We start from the raw sequence: 16,847 nt of genomic DNA, 5'->3' as shown, positions 1-16,847 counted from the left end.
TAATTATTGATTGTCATTCCCCAGCCGTCTTTGACACCGTTTTTCTTTTCGATCGTATGGTACGTAACGATTTTTTTCGGTAAATATGTGATAATATAATATAGCTGCTTGAACGAAAATATTGATTCCAAATAGCAATATGTAGCATCCACAAACACTAATTCTGAATCAGCGTAGCTACACGGAAATTACTAAAAATTTTATATTAAAAAGGTTAATTGATAATTACTCACATTCGACAATAGTTGTGGAGTCCTTTTCACAGGAAGTTGAAATTTGTATATTTGTGGTATCTATATTACACAACTTTTATGGTGCAAGGTATTTGTGGTAGCACAAATACACATTCTAAAATTATAATATTTGTGGAACAGGTTTCCACAATTAATAAATGCCAATAACTTTCTTACGGTGGAGTGTATAGACATATAAATTATATTTTTAGGTCGTGGACAGCGAGTTCGTATCATTTCGTACAAAAATAGAGATGCTACCACAAATGTCTTTACTGCACGGTTGTCACAAATATGGTCATACGTGTATAGGTGTATGTGTGTGTGATGTAAAGTGTGACAGTGGCCGCGTGGCGTGGTGAAGCGAATACGAACTCATAACTCCTAAATATGTTTTATGTTAAGAACATTTTTTTTCACATCGCAGAAATCCGCCTAACATATATTCAAATTCGACTGCGTCTACTGATTGCCGCAATGCTCGGATGTTTCCTGGACTAATTAGCGTAGTAATCTAGGTACTTTCCCTCAATCTGGAACTGGGAACTGGAACATTTGGCAGAATAACATTTTTTTTTAATTTTCAGGAGGAAAAGTATCTGGATTTTCCGGAGGATCTTCGTTATTAAAAGTTAGTTTAGAAATTAGAAATATTCGAGAATGTTGGTAGCCGAGCTGACGAATGCTCTTAATAAAGAGGATTTTTGCGATGTGATGCAACTTTTCTAGACATCTAGCTTAAAAAGTTCCTGTATTTTTCCAAAGAGTTGAAAACTTTTTAAAATGTTTTTGATATTATAATAATAGTGTTATATTTGGTTTTATTTGTTTTTGTCAAATAAAAAATGACAAATAAAAATATTTTGAAGGTTCTACAGTTTTTTATTTGGTTTGTTAAAAAAAACAGAAATATTCTAAATGATTTTTTAAAAGCTATGTAAGCTAACTTGTTATTTTATTACAAGTGACCAGATGCCTCCCAAAAGTGAATTTTAGGAAATGGACATGTTCGAGACCATGTCCTAAACTGAAACTTACCTTTGAAAGGCACCTGCCCACCTGTTATAAAATAACAAGTTAGCTTACATACTCTTTAAAAAATAATTTAGAATATATTTCTCAATACTGAGCGAAATTAATACTCAGATATGAGTACTAATCGAGTTAAGTGTAACACAAATTTGAGTAAAAAGTCACTCAATAAAGGTGTCTTGAACTCAACACTTAGTGAGTTCACTCATTTTAAAGTGAATAAATTATCAAAATCGATCAAAATCCTACTCAAGGTAAACAATAATGAGTAAAAAGAGGTCTTTCGTCTAATCTCGATTGAGTGAAAACACTCAGTGCTTTTCACTCTGAGAATTGAAGATTCACTCGGTTCTGTAGAGTGGAAATTTCACTCAATCGGGTGTGGACAGAAATTGAGAAAGTATTGAGTGAAATCTGAGTGAAATTTCACTCATTTTTTTTTACAGTGTACTTCTAATGCACATTTTGTAAAAATTGAATGACGTATGTATAATGGTTGACAAAATTCAAGTATTTATATAGGGTGTCTCAGGCTGAGCCTGCGTGAGAAGTTTCTAAAGAACTACAATATCTAGATACGAGATTTTGTGCATATCATTGTTTCACAATGAGATCTATCGATTAAAAATATTCTCAATATGACGGCACACAATACGGTGACCCCATTTTTTATTACATACTTAAATTCTCTGTAAAATTTTATGAATTTTGATATTACACTCTATACCTAACGTTAGCCGTTTTTGAAAAAAAAGATATTTATAATTTTTGGAGGAAAAAAACTGCCTGTCAAAAATATGTATATAGCCTAAACGTCAAATTTAGTGATTGCCACTGTACCATAAAGAGAAGACATGTGGCTATCTATTTCAAAAATTAATTTGTTTAAATGTCATATAATAATGGCGGTAGCTGTCATGGAATTGAGCGATTAAAAAATTATCATAAATCATTTTTTTTCAAATGGAAATCCACTTTTTTTATTTCACTCGTGAACTCGTGAAAAGGTTTTCGTTACTTTCGTTTTTAAAATTTGTTACTTTTTGACTATACATGTACCTGTACCTAAAATAAATCTTTTTAAGTTATTTAAGATTTAGCTTTAAAGCGTATATTTTTCTTGATTTTAACCAGTAGCCTATGACAGTATATTATCGATCATCATTTCCAAGCTAACTTTGCGCTGTTTTTTTTTCGATCGTACGGTATATTATTAAAATATCAACTATTAGATATCACTAAAGAACGAAAATACGGAGATATATTTATATAAATATACTTTTTAAACTTTTAAGGGGGCAGCAGTAGTGATAATATAAGAAATTCAAATAATTCATTTTCTGACAGATGGAAATAAATTGTCTAACTGTTTGACACTTAATATCAAAGGAAGCTAGATAAAATCAAGAAAAATATACGTTTTCAAACAAAATCTTAAATAACTTAAAAACGATTTATTTTAGGTATAGGAATATGTCTAGTTAAAACGTAACGAATTGGAAAACCTTTTCAGTAGTGAAATAAAAAAAGTGGGTTCCATTTGAAAAAAAAAATTATGATAATTTTTTAATCGCTCAATTCCATGACAGCTACCGCCATTATTATATGACATTTAAACAAATTAATTTTTGAAATAGATAGCCACATGTCTTTTCTTTATGTCAAAAAGGGGCTGTGATAATCACTAAATTTTACTTTTAGGCTGTACAAATTTTTTTGACAAATAGTTTTTTTCGAGGGGTGTCTCACTATTGGAATTACATGTACATTTTCCTTGGCAGTCGCTGGCAGTCATTGGCAGTCTTACGGCAGTCACCTATAGTAATTACATGGCAGTCATAGACAGTCTTCGTAGTCCTTGGCAGTCGTTTGATGTGCATTGGTTGTAATTTAAAATGTTTATTCAGTAAAAATAAATAATGAAACATTGAAAAATTGAAAAACTCGAACATTCGAAAAACATTGAAAAATAACTTAAAAGCTAAAATAAATAAATTCAGTCCGAAAATATATAAAAAATATAATAATTATTCGATATTTTAAACAAAGAAAATTACCCCTTGATTTAATTTCTTAAATAGAAAATGCCATTGACAATTACTGGGGCCTGATAATTTATAATTCAGTAAATATCTGCTTCCATTTATACTGTTTAGCATATAGTAGTTGGCATAGACGAATGGTTTGCATACTCCACCTACAAACTGCTTTATAACTACTGAACACATATTGGCCTTGTTTACCAGTCGAATAAAAAATTACTTATTAAGATTCAGAGGCCCCCTAAAAGAGGGGCCCGGGGCGGACCGCCCCTTAGTTACCGCCACTGGGGTAATTTTCTTTGTTTAGATTATCGAATAATTATTATTTTTTATATTCGAATAATTATTATTTATTCTTGGACCTATATAGGAATATACCGCGATTTTGTAAGGGGCCCCTTACAAAATCGCGGTATTTACCTGGAACGGTCGCGAAAGTAAAGCGGCTTAAACCAATCGGGACAGGCCAACTCTGTGTATAGGATTTTAACCTGTAAGACAGTGATGTAGGCAGCTTAATGGCAAATCAAATGTATTAAAAAGAGAAAAAAGTTGGGTGGGTATGGGTGGGTACATTTCTTCTGAGCGGTATTGCCAGATTGCATCAAAATTTCAAACCGCATAAGTAGACGTTTCAAGAAAATGTTGCATCTAGGGTTGGATCTGGATTTTCGACAATTAGTTACTCATTTTACTACAACTGTAATAGATTACATTTATCTTAGATATATTATCTTCATTTCAGTAGTATGCATGAAAATTTTTAACATAGTTTATTTTATTCTAATTTCTTTAAGACTACGATAATATACTGGTCGGCAAGAGACAATCTTGGGTCGTTTATTTTAGTCATCATTTACTTACATGTCTAGAAGTGAATCGCTATGGCAATCTTGTAAGTCGGGGAGAGAAAATTATTAACTATCCACTTAATCCGGAGCTCAACTTCATGCGCTTGGGAAAATTCATGCTCTTTTATCTTTGTTCATTTATACAATCACAGAGTCTATAGACTCTGTGTACGACAATCCGCACCCAAAGCCGTGTGTACATTATCGGTTATATCATTAAATAAACTAACCAAAAAATATGCTGTATTACGTAGTAAATAGTGCAAATTCTATTGTCGACCATTCTAATCAGTATTAAATAATAATGGAGTGAGACAGTGTGAAGTGAGATATTAAATGATTGATCTTTTTGGTATAACTTAACACAATGATGAATTGTTTAATGTTTCATATGCACCTCCATAATTATTTAATACATAATCTTATACTCATTACAGCGTTCGATAACAGAATTTGCGCTTTTAGTACGTTTTGTAATTAATAGATTATCTGTCTTATTATGCAACTAGGGATGTACGTGTCTACAGTATATCTATATCGTGTATATCTACAGTAGTCTTTCTCAGTATATCGTATTGTACTGAACACGTTGACACACGAGAATCAGCAACCCAAGCCGTGTGTACGCTTCATTAAATAAACTAACCAAAAAATATGCTCTATTACGTAGTTACGTACGTCCTCAGTTACATAATAGAACCGATAATTAATTAATTACATAATGTTGTAAATATCACAAATTCTATTGTCGACCGATCCGGATTAAGTGGATAGGTAACAAAACTTCTCATTTTTCTCCCGTATTTTATAGTCTTTTCTCTTTCAGTATATCGTATTGTACTAAACACACGTTGACTGTATTCTTCATACACACGACAATCGGCATCCAAAGCCGTACGTTGTACGTTTTATTAAACAAATTAACCTTTTTGTTTATTTATTGGTTCGTTTATGCTTTATTTAATGATTGATATTATTTTGTTAAGTTATACCACCAAGTGCTATAAACTAGTACAAAATTAAAAAAGTTAATTTTAAGTAAAGTTCTTTGAAATATATCTGTATTACTATTATGAATAAGAACTCTTATCGATTTTTAATTTGGAATTATATTAATTGCCATGTGTCATGTTTTTATTATTATTGTCAATTTTCTGCAGATAGCTGATAAATTAATCCATTGTCAATTCAATATGATTATAATATGATGTTCAAATACCATTTTGTTATTCATAAAAACGGCCTTTTTATTACTTCTCTGTCATACTGATCCATCAATAAATATTTCTTACGTGTTGCAGCAGAGGAGCAAAATTTATTAATTTTAGGGTCCTTTATATTTACTCATCCCTGATTCCATCCAATTATGGCCGCTGATGAAGCGGGAGGTAGACGTTTGCTTTCGGTCATAGGCGTACTGAAAACTAAAATTTCTTATCCTCGTATTCAGAATTATAAATAGCAATAAAAAGGATAAAGATAAGTAAAACTTTATACTGATAAGTTTGCTGTACCAATATTAAGAAAATTGGTAGTAGGAAATATTATTTCATAATATTATGACATGATAATGTTATAATGTAATACTATAAAGTAAAGTAAAAGATTTGAAGTTAACGTCTCCTTTTTGCTGCCAGGGCTAATCTGGACGGGGCCTAGTTTGTTTACGTGGAATCCGAACAGCGGTCCTCGGTCAATGACCGAGCAAGTGTCTAAATCGACTCTTACTCATGAGATATCCGATCTCATCCGGCCTCAAACCGGCGCTCGGTGGGGCCGATTGAAGAATCGTTGGCCAAAATCTTCAAAGATATATGAATCAACCAAAAATATATAGAATTTAACAGTTTTTGCTTAATTGAATTTCTAGGTAGTCAATCTTCAAAATTTCAGTTAATTAAATTATAGTTCACGTATATACCCAGCATATTAGCTCATCAATATAATGTGAGAAAAAATACCCGGATGACAAAACTTTTACACATTTGCCTTGCAAGCCATTTCGAATATTGTTGTCTTGTGGCATTTCTGTGTGTCTGTCTGTCTGTTTATCGGTCTGTTTGATATATTTTTTTTTATCCGTATGTAACCAACAACTTTGATAAAAAAATAAATATTGTTTTTGGATTCTAGTTTTGAAGAAGCAAAAAAATAATTATTTTCAATCGTGGTCTCACATGTCTCAAAATGAGTAGTCAGCACGTAATCAAAAAAGTATGGGCTAGATTTTTCGAGTACCTATTAAAGGCAAGGATCTAAAAATTAATTTCGGATGATGAGGGGGTTTCAAAAATTTTAATAACCATTTCGGGGGAAGGGTGGTTTTGGGTGACGGAATTTTTTTTTTTCTCCTTCTATTTTTGGATTGGAGCAACTAAAAGGTTTTAAATTTAGCGTGATGTAATGTGTTTAAAAATAATTTGTTTAAATGCTTAAATTTTTAAAATCGGTTTATTATTTTAGTACATATCATAGTTTGAATTTACGTGCGGATATTTTAATAAGTTAAGCCGCCATCTTGAAATTTTAAACTGTCATATTTAGACTAAAACGTAATATTTTTAAACATATTGCCTTACTTCAAATCTCCATGTTGTTCCATTAAAAAGATAAAAAAGGAGTGGGGACATTGTATATTATCTAAGTCTCGATCTAAGCATTAATTCTGAGGTGGGGTGGGACTGAAGGGTCTAGGACTCTTGGACCCCCTAACTATGTGCTTGATTACAGGCGATTCATGAGTATCAGATTTTATTAAAATCATACGAACTTAATCTAAATACATCATAAAGACCTATAGTATCTATTACTCAAAGTACCAGGGACATACTTAACATTTAAAAATATTTTTTTTAAAGTTGCGTAAAGTTGCGCAAAATGGTAACAAATACATGAAGGGTAATGTCCAATCTTTCAAAAAACATCAGCCAATAAATTGGGCAACTTTGGGCACTCAATAAAACTCAAGGTTAAATAGCGTATTTTATTTTTTATATTATACTAATTTATTAATTAATTTAGTATGCATCAGTGAAAAAGGTTTTTTTTTAAATAAAAGTTTTTAAAATAATAATTTTTTTTTTAAAATATAGCTAGAAATAGTCAAGTAATATTGTACTTTTATAAAAAATGCAAAAAATTAATTGTATTTAAAAATTAACCAAGAAATTTTATTTATTATTCGGGCCCTACAAATTGCAATTATTATACACGGTAGAACTAAACCTTCGACATTACTGCCCTTCACTGGTTACAGATCTGCATCCAAAATTTTTTTCTGTGCATAATATAATATTTCGGTCTTTTCTGTATTCTATGGTCATCAAAACTTTTTGAAAAAGCAACTTCTGTTTTATAAGGTTCTGGCCGCAAAAATGGCAATCGGCCCCACTGTGCGGCGTGAATGAGCAGTGTGTGTCAATAGATTTTACACTTTTGCCTTTATTGGACAACAGCACGATACAGAGTTTCGAACTGGTCACCCGTCCATCCACTAGTATCGCCTTATGTCGCTTAACTTCGGTGTTCTAATGGGAACCGGTTTTTCGACGTAGCTGGACCGTTGGTTGCCCGTAATACTATAGCTACAACCGTTATAACACTAGTTATACCACCCCGCATAAATTCAGTATTATTATAAATAAGTAATTTATTTCACACCCCTCAAAGAGTAGCACAATTAGAATCATAAATACGATGCCACCTAACAGTTTTATAATGTTTATAATGTTAATTTTAAAGGTCGTTTTACATAAAAATTGTTTAATTGTTTTTATTTATGATACAAAACCCGCTGATCATAAAACTTTTTGATCATGTCGATGAGTTTTTTTTTTATATTCAGTATGTATGGGGCTTAAGAAGCAGCGTGGTGAAGGCGTTGTTCCACTGTTCCCATCTTAAACATTGTCAGCTGTCATAAAAAGATTCTAATTAAAATTCTAATAAATTAAATTTTACAGAATTCAGAAGCAAAACTTTTAAACTAAAATTGGCTGTAATACTAAATCTAAATGGAAACAAAATATTAGTATGCCTATGACCATAGACAAACTAACAAAAGCGTCAATGCTGTACTGCAAAACGGTAACAAGTTTGATAAGAGTTTATTACCGCGCTTGCGTCAACTGGCCTTTTAGACGAGGACGGTTTACTTATGGATTGTGTATTTTTTAGTAGCCTTTTAGACAAGGATGTTTAATTAAAAAGCGTTTATTAAAATCAAATAAATTTATTTCCATCGGTAAAATAAACAATAATTTCTGGACATAACAGATATAAAAACAAAAGTTAAATAAACGAAAACGTATTCCTCTTATTAAAATAACAAAAAAGATGATAAAAAAACAACAGTTATGGTAAACGAAATAAAAGCATTATTCTTCAAAAAGTAAAAAAAAATAATTATGTATATTATAATATTAATAATAGGAACAACAAGAAACATCTTAAAAATATACAACTTTTTCAAATATAAAACAAAAACATAAACTTCACATTTTCGCAAGAATTTGCAAAAATATTAACATTTCGAGTCTATTATAAAATATAAAGCACGAAAATTCAAATCATAAAAAGATTAAAAAGATAAAGATTCTTATAACTTACAGTCAATTTGTAGGACCTTCGATTTGTCTACGTTAGCGATGTAATCACAATAATATGTATAATCACAGTAATTATTATGTTCTTCATAAATGTAAAATGTATTAAATAATTTATTTTCGTTTTGTACGCTAATAAAATAATAGTAATAACGAAACAAAACGCAAAATCAGGAATTCAACAGTTCGTTCAAGGATGGTTCAAGGCAAAAACGTTTTTCGTTTTATTTAGGTTAGGTTTGACGAGTGCGACTGCGCGATGATTTCTGACTCAACTGGCCAGCGCAAAAACAATAATTCGACTTCCTCAATCCTTTGAAAAGTCTTGCTTTTGTTAGTTTGTCTATGGCCTATGACTCAAGAGTTTGGTTTGGTTTGGTGGCGACACGTGCGAAGAGATATGCATGGCTTCCACATTTCGAGAGGCGGGGTGAGACCAATCAGCTAAGACAAATCAAGTGGTGGGAAAGAATATGGCCATAGATGAATACAATAATACAATAATGGCCACAGGAAATACATTTTTAGAAAGCATATTTTTGGACACAATTTAGTGTGTGTATTTACTTGTTTTCTCAAACTTGGCATTTCTAAAAGTATCATCAGATAAATATTTTAAAAGAATATTTTTTGTTGGTAGATTGACCGTGCCAACCAGGCTTCAGGAAATTTTCAAAACTTCATATGGCAACACTGATAGTATCGAAGTCGTAGAACGGTAGACATACTTTGACACATTTATCAAATCAGTCGGATTTTGAAAGGGGTTGGGTGTACATCATTCTACAATATATTTACGATTTTGAAGGTTATCCATACATCTCGAGACGTTTAATCTTTTAACAATAAAAATAATTAAACGTCCGGTTGTATATACACTGCTCATGCTTGTTGCTGTTTCAGCATAAGTTAAAACAAGCATTAAAAATGACTAAAAATCAACTTTAAAAAAGGACAATTAGCAAAATAATTATAAAAAAAATTAATCAAAGGTTCAAAAATACCTCCCTGTTGTGCTTCGCAATAGCCAAGACGGTTATAAAACTCTGACCTAACTTTAGCTAACATAACAGCGGGGATATTTTCTAACGACTGAACGATTTTTAATCGCAGCTCGTGAATATTCATGGGTCGTTCATGGTTATGGCCATAAATGGAATTTTTTACATATCCCCACAGAAAGAAGTCATTGGGCGATAAATCAGGAGAACGTGGTGGCTAATTAATTGTGCCTTGTGTGGAAATTAGCCGATTGGGAAATGTGGTTTGAAGGAACAGATTTACGTTCCGCGTAACTGCTGGAACAATTTGGTTTTGTAGCATATCCAAACATTTGGCAGCTAACATACCATCAATAAATAAAGGCCCAATAATATGATTTTGCAGCATGCCAGCCCAAATATTTAGGTTTTGTGGATATTGTGTCCGCAGTGCCATACTAAGGTGCTTATTTTCTCGAGGCCAATACTATCGAAGGATTCTGGTAGCCATGTAAGGGAAACGGGCTTTCATCTGAGAATAATATATTTTCCAAAAATAAATTATTCCGATCGGCTCTTTCTCTTACAGCCTCGGAATCCTCGTTACAATCTGCGGGAAAAATTTCTTGCGTGGTACTGATTTTGTAGGACTTATATCCATGCCTTTTTAAAACTCTGCGTATCGTTCGAGCATCGCAACCAACTTGTTCGGCTATATTTCGGCTTGAACAAGGTTCGCTTGTTTCGAACGCGGCACAAATATTAATTTCCTTGTCGGGAATCACCTTCTCTGCGCCTTCCTTATTGTCACAATTTCTGCACGTCGCAATGCAGCCTGTTTGCTCAAATTTATGGACAATGTTGCGTACAGTTGTGGCACAAGGCACAGGGCGATCTTGAAAGGTGAACACATAACGCCCAATGACCTCTTCCACACTTGACGAAATGTAAAACCATTTAACGATATGCACCTTCTCTTCGGTCGTATAAATAGCCATTTTTGAAACACTTAACGTACACACCGAAACAGCTAGGCGAAAAGAATGATGCAAAAATAGTTTGGATCTCAGGTGATCTATTTCCTTTCCCCACCTTTTCATCTACATAAAGGTGCGTATTCACTATCCGAACGAACGAATGCTACTATCCAACGAGCGAACGTCCAGTCTTGTTCGCGCGGTTCTATAATTTTCATTCGTTTTCGAACGTCTCTGATATACCGACTGGAAACGGATGAGGGAGCGAACCGAATGGCGAACGGCCGCATGCATTCGGTTTGCTGTCCAAATATACCGAATTTCATTCCTTTGTTTTTTCGGATAGTGAGTACGAATCTTAACATAAATCACCGCCCCTCTCAATGCGTTCTCCCACCATGATTATGCTTTACCTTGCCCACACCCGTAAATACCGGCAACACTGTATCGGTCGCACCGGCCCCTCGTCGGCCCCTTTTGATGCTGTCTCTCTGTCTGTCAACCGGTCATTTATATTATTCTCTGTCTTACACGTTAAAATCCTATACGCAGTAATCAAATGACCAGGTCGGTATGTAAAATTATATGGGGAATGTAGTCGATCGTCATTTACAAGCTAACTGGAATCTAGTCATTCCTCTTCACACTTGCGTACGGATTCAATGAATAATGTAATTTTTAATATTTGTTACCTTCAATCAAGAGAATATCCTAATTTTCCACAAAAAAAAATAAACAATTCTAGAAGCTTTGTGTTATTTTATTTATTTTTAAATTTTTATTAATCACTCACAACTATTATTATACACCTAAACAAATATTGTAACAAGTATCCCACCACAAGTTTGTCCCTTGTTTGTCCACCCCGAGCAAATCTTGGAAGGCATATTTAAGTTTAATGTAACAATTCTACATATAGATTTTTTATAACCAAAATTTTTCATGTTTTTTTTATAGTTCACAATTATTATTTTACATATTTGATATATACTTTATACATTTTTTTTACATGTAAAATATATAAAAAAAATATTGCAGAATTGTTTTTCTCTGATTATAATACCCTACGCCACTGGAGAAATCCTGTTTGAGTAGCATTATTTATAGTTTCAAACATTAATTATAATATACGATATTGAAAATACTACTTGGAATTATTAAAAATAGTTTGGTTTGGATGTGGTACAAGACATATTAAAAGCATTTTACATATTTTTACTGCAATAATGAAAAAAATGTACATTTTATGACCACATAACAAAAGTTGTGTGCCGATTTTTACCTGTGCAATGTAATTCCAGCCACTTTTTTTTCGCTTCGGCCTTTGCAGCCATACGCTGAACATTTCACCATGCTAAACAACACAGTTTATAAATTTAAAACAAAACAGTATTCACAAAAAACATAAAATTTCGCTTGGTGTCACCTCGAAATCTTGTCACCAAAGTATGGCCGTCGATCAAATTTTGGCCTCAAAAATTTTTCACTGGAGAATATGCTTGTTAGCTGTCCCCTCTCTTTCCTTGTCTAAGCTGTCTCCTTTTGATACCTACAATTTTATACATGTAATGAGGCTTCTGTTGCGTAGCTAGATATTCTGTGCTAGAAGTCTCGTCTCGCATAAAAATCCGAGCTGTCGATGGGGCCTCGCTTTGGCGAGCGAGGCTCCAACTTCGTGGAGCTTCGCTATTTTCCTCGGAATTGAAAGAATAGCCTTCTTTTGTGTGTACTTTCTTGAATAGTTTTAAATTATAGTTTTAAATGTCATCTATTGCTATAATCAGTCTTTTCGCTCTCCGCACTCCGCAGTTTACATATAATTTATCTTATATAATTCCCGTTTTACAGTTTTAGTTACCGTACTGCTCCGAAACGGCTTGACCGATTTTGATAAAATTTTATATGTATATTCAGTAGGTCTGAGAATAGGTTGTTATCTATTTTTTATACTCTTAAGTGTTAAGGGTAGCCCACCCCCTTTATTTATTTTTTGAAAAAAATGTTTTTATTTTTTTATTTGGCATTAAAAAATACAAACAACCTTAAATTCTTGACCGTTCTGCCATCATCCCCTATTTTTTAATAGGGGCTGTTTTTTTAAATTTTTTGCTACCATCTCCGAAACAGCTTGACTGATTTTGAAGAAATTTTACATATATGTATATTCAGTAGGTCTAAGAATAGGTTGCTATCTATTTTTATACCCTTAAGTGATAAGGATAGCCCATCCCAATTTTTTTTTATTTTTTAAAAAAAAATATTTTTATTTTTTATTTGGCAATACAAAGAACCCAGACTTTTCACCGTTCTACCATCATCCCCTATTTTTTAATAGATTTTTTTTAATACCGTATGATCGAGTAAAAACGGCGTCAGCGATGGCTATGGAATGAAGATCGCTGTCATTTTATATGTAAATTTATATGGGAATGTCACTGATGTTCATTTCCCAGCCAACTGGACGCCGTTTTTTTCGATCATACGGTATTATGTTACCATCTTCGAAATTGCTTGACCGATTTTGATAAAATTTTATATGTATATTCAGAATTTACCCGTATGCAATTTGGTCTACGCAACGCAGCTCAATCTTTCCAACGTTTCATTCACTAGATTTTGTTAGGGCATATCATCAAATACCTGACGATCCCGAATCTATTCCGAAAACAGCCATAATCACACCCTTTGGTTTGTTCGAATTTACCCGTATGCAATTTGGTCTACGCAACGCAGCTCAATCTTTCCAACGTTTCATTCACGAAGTCTTACGCAATCTAGGCTTCTGTTTTTCCTATATTGACTACATCCTTATAGCATCCTCTAGTCCAGATTTTCTGTTATTATAGAATAATTAAACATATTATGTATATATAATATAGAACTACATAACGAGCACCTTTAAATTAGTATTTATAAATTAAAATCCATAACAGTTTCCATCGCATGACGGGTCCATAGCAGACTTTATGTTTATAAAAATAGAGAAATAATGATTAAATCTCATTTTAATCAAGATTTTACATTGCTTTTTGTTATTTTTAGAATATTTATTTTTGTTGTTTATTCTATGTTTAACACAAATAAACTTTCAATACGTAAACGCGAATTTTTCATCCAAGTTATTTTCGTCAACGTATTACACACTTTAATATGGCAACACTGTCGCTTTCAGTTTCATCGCTTCGATGTGCCTTCGCTTCGCTGGCGAAATAAAATAAGAGTTTTATGTTGATCGCAGAGCGATTATGGTGTCGCCGCCATACAGCACTTGAGACGTAATGGGAAATCAAATCAGCCTTGTCACGAATTTGAAATATTATTTTGATTATTATTAGGGTTACAACCCTTATTTAATTTTTAAGGGGTTAAAATTTTTCACAAATTTATTTCAATATTTTTATTTACTTTTAGTGTCTTTTTTGGCTAATTCGAACAAAAAGATTTCAAAAAAATACGCCAAATTTGTATAACTTAGCGTTTGGGCTCTACGGCTGTAATATTTGATTTAAGTCTCAAAATTTCATTCTTTAACATATTTACCGTATTCTGACCAAAATGCTGGATATTTTTGTAAGTTTTGGTACGAAAAATGAAATTAAATTTGTGACAAGACCATGGGCGTACCCATGGGGGGAGAAGGAATGTTATCCCCCCACCTATCTTGGATGCGTTGTCAAGGATCCTTTGTACCAATTTGGGCAATACTACACAAACTGGGACTAATGTTTTGTGTAATAAAAAAATAAGTTTATATTTAATCTTAATTAGTTTCTTTAGAGTTACGTAATAATAATAAAAAACAAGTATATAAGCTGCCTTCTTAGGTATTTAAAATTCATTGAAATCTCGAGCTGCAACAAAAAATAGTTTTATTATAACTTTTACTTTTTTCAGAATCGTTTACCTCCTATTACTGCATTCTCCTTTGCAGCTCTTGCAAGCGATTGTACAAGGTAAGTCATGTTTTTTGCAGGAACACCGCATTGTTTCACATTGCGTGTTACACCCAGACCTATCGAGTGACCAGCATGACTCACCAAACTTGGGCTTTTTTCGACTACAGTGGTACCCATTTTCCCTCAACCTCTATCCATCCCCAGCTAATTAGAGCAGGTAGATCATCTTGATATATTTGGTCAGACCAAATATGACCCGCCTGGTATGCTGCCCTTAATGTGTGTTCATGTAGAGCAGCTCGATTTAGTGGTATAGCCGTAAGTGGCCTATTTTCAGTTGCAAACAAGTGTTTCCTGATCATAGTTATGTTATTAGTAGACTGAGTATTATATAGACGTACCGTTGAGGAAAAAAAGATATAACTAAACCCAAAATGTCAGTTTCAGCACAACGAATTAACACCGATTTGGCTCCGTTAATAATCATGTCTTTAACGCGCATGATTATTCGTCCATCTGCTTCCTCCATCTGGGCACAGAATACACCTTCTAAGTTAGTAAAACGGCCAGTTGATGACCTGCAGCTGTCGCCCACATTATTTACTACATTATGGGAGTTAAAATTCTCAATAATATTTTTAGTTGCATGTTTTGTGTCACAGTGCTTTTTTTTCGATTAATGTTTGCTCAATTTCTCCTTCCCCTTTAAGACAATTAATTTGCATTCCAGATGGAAGTACGTGATTGTAATTAGTTAAAAGTAGTAAATAAAAGCTAAAATACCATATCCTTTATTTCGAAGCGAAACAACTGGATTATGTGCAGGACAAACAGTTTTTCCACCACCAATCTGACAGATACAACATTTTTTCCAATCTATTAAGCTATCTAGGGAATGCGGTACTGCCACCGTTATTTTATTTTTATATTTTTTCATTTTTTTTTTCATGCTACAAAGAAGCAAATATTACATTAAAAAAAACGAAGCCGACAAACGGTTTAATGATTAATATTTTGTTCCTTGCTCAACATAAATTATTATAATATATTAATTTATATTGCTTCTTTTGTTTATTCCACTATAAACAGTCAGTGGAATCACTTAAAGCAGGTTAAAAGTATAAAAATTACGATATTGCGTTTATTTCTAGGGTAGGGATGATAAACATATCAGTTTAACTTTGTTTTTTGATAATAATAATATTAATAACAATAATTAATAATTGAGTTATTAGTTTTTAGGTAAATTTTATAAAAATATGTCACCAGATATTATACAATTGGCGTTGGCATTAAAATTTTGAATATTTTTAACCTTTTTTGTAAAAAGTTTTGTGCTGCGGCTCAAATAATTTAAAATGGTCTAAATAACAACCCTGGCGAGTTTAATGCTTTTAACCCAATTTGCTACGTTTTACCCTATTTTGAGGATCTGCCGCATAGACTATTCGGCTCAACGTGTCTTGCGATAGCAATCGCTCGTTACGAAAATGCTACCGGGTGGTGCATCGTCGAAACACAGGTAATCCCATGCAAATTTTGAAGTGTCCAAATATTGCCTCCCCTATTAATTTTACAGCTAAGTCTTCAATAGGTTTTTTGGAGGTCTGGCTATGCTGAATACACGAGACAAATTTAAACAATTTTGAACTAGCCCATTTTAAGTAATTTAGGAAAAACTACATTTATTTTTAAATTAAACCTGAACAAGGTAACAATGCAAAACCAGTCAACTGTCAACATACCTTAAGTTGTGAACCTATGATTTTATATTGTCAACGGTAATTTGTTGTGCTGTTTACACTACTACGTTATAGTACCATAGTATAATGATAGTATCTAAGCTCATTGTTCTCGAAATATATTTTTATAACTTAAAACTGGTTCGAATGAGGTAAAAGCCTACCTAACGTTTTGAAAATACAATTTGACATTATAGGATACAAAATTATAGGATAACAACTTAAGGTACGCTGGCATTTGTCTGGTTTTGCATTGTTACCTGTTCAGTTTTAATTTAAAAATAGACGCAGTTTTTCTTAAATTAATTAAAATAGTTTTGTCCAAAATTGTTCAAATATGGCATGTGTATTCAGCATGCGCGGACTTTTAAAAAACCTATTTACAACTTCGCTGTAAAATTAACAGGGGAGCCAATATTTGGACAATTCAAAATTTGTTTGCGATTTTCTATGTTTCCAAAGAGGATGCACCACCCGGTATGCATTTATA

At 32.7% G+C, this 16,847-nt stretch overlaps 1 protein-coding gene across 1 annotated transcript in view; it reads left to right on the top strand.

Annotated features, from left to right (window-relative positions):
- LOC115881080 (dynein heavy chain 6, axonemal-like) overlaps nucleotides 1-16,847 on the top strand; it is a gene marked incomplete at its 3' end in the record, with an annotated part of 140,967 nt that overhangs the window by 54,174 nt on the left and 69,946 nt on the right. The window lies entirely within an intron of this gene.

Source organism: Sitophilus oryzae, unplaced genomic scaffold (assembly GCF_002938485.1).
Source record: "Sitophilus oryzae breed Bouriz unplaced genomic scaffold, Soryzae_2.0 scaffold_1693_pilon_pilon, whole genome shotgun sequence".
NCBI classification, from domain to species: Eukaryota; Metazoa; Arthropoda; class Insecta; order Coleoptera; family Curculionidae; genus Sitophilus; species Sitophilus oryzae.
Note: the sequence above shows the minus strand (reverse complement) of the source record. Positions and strands in the feature narration are given on the sequence as shown.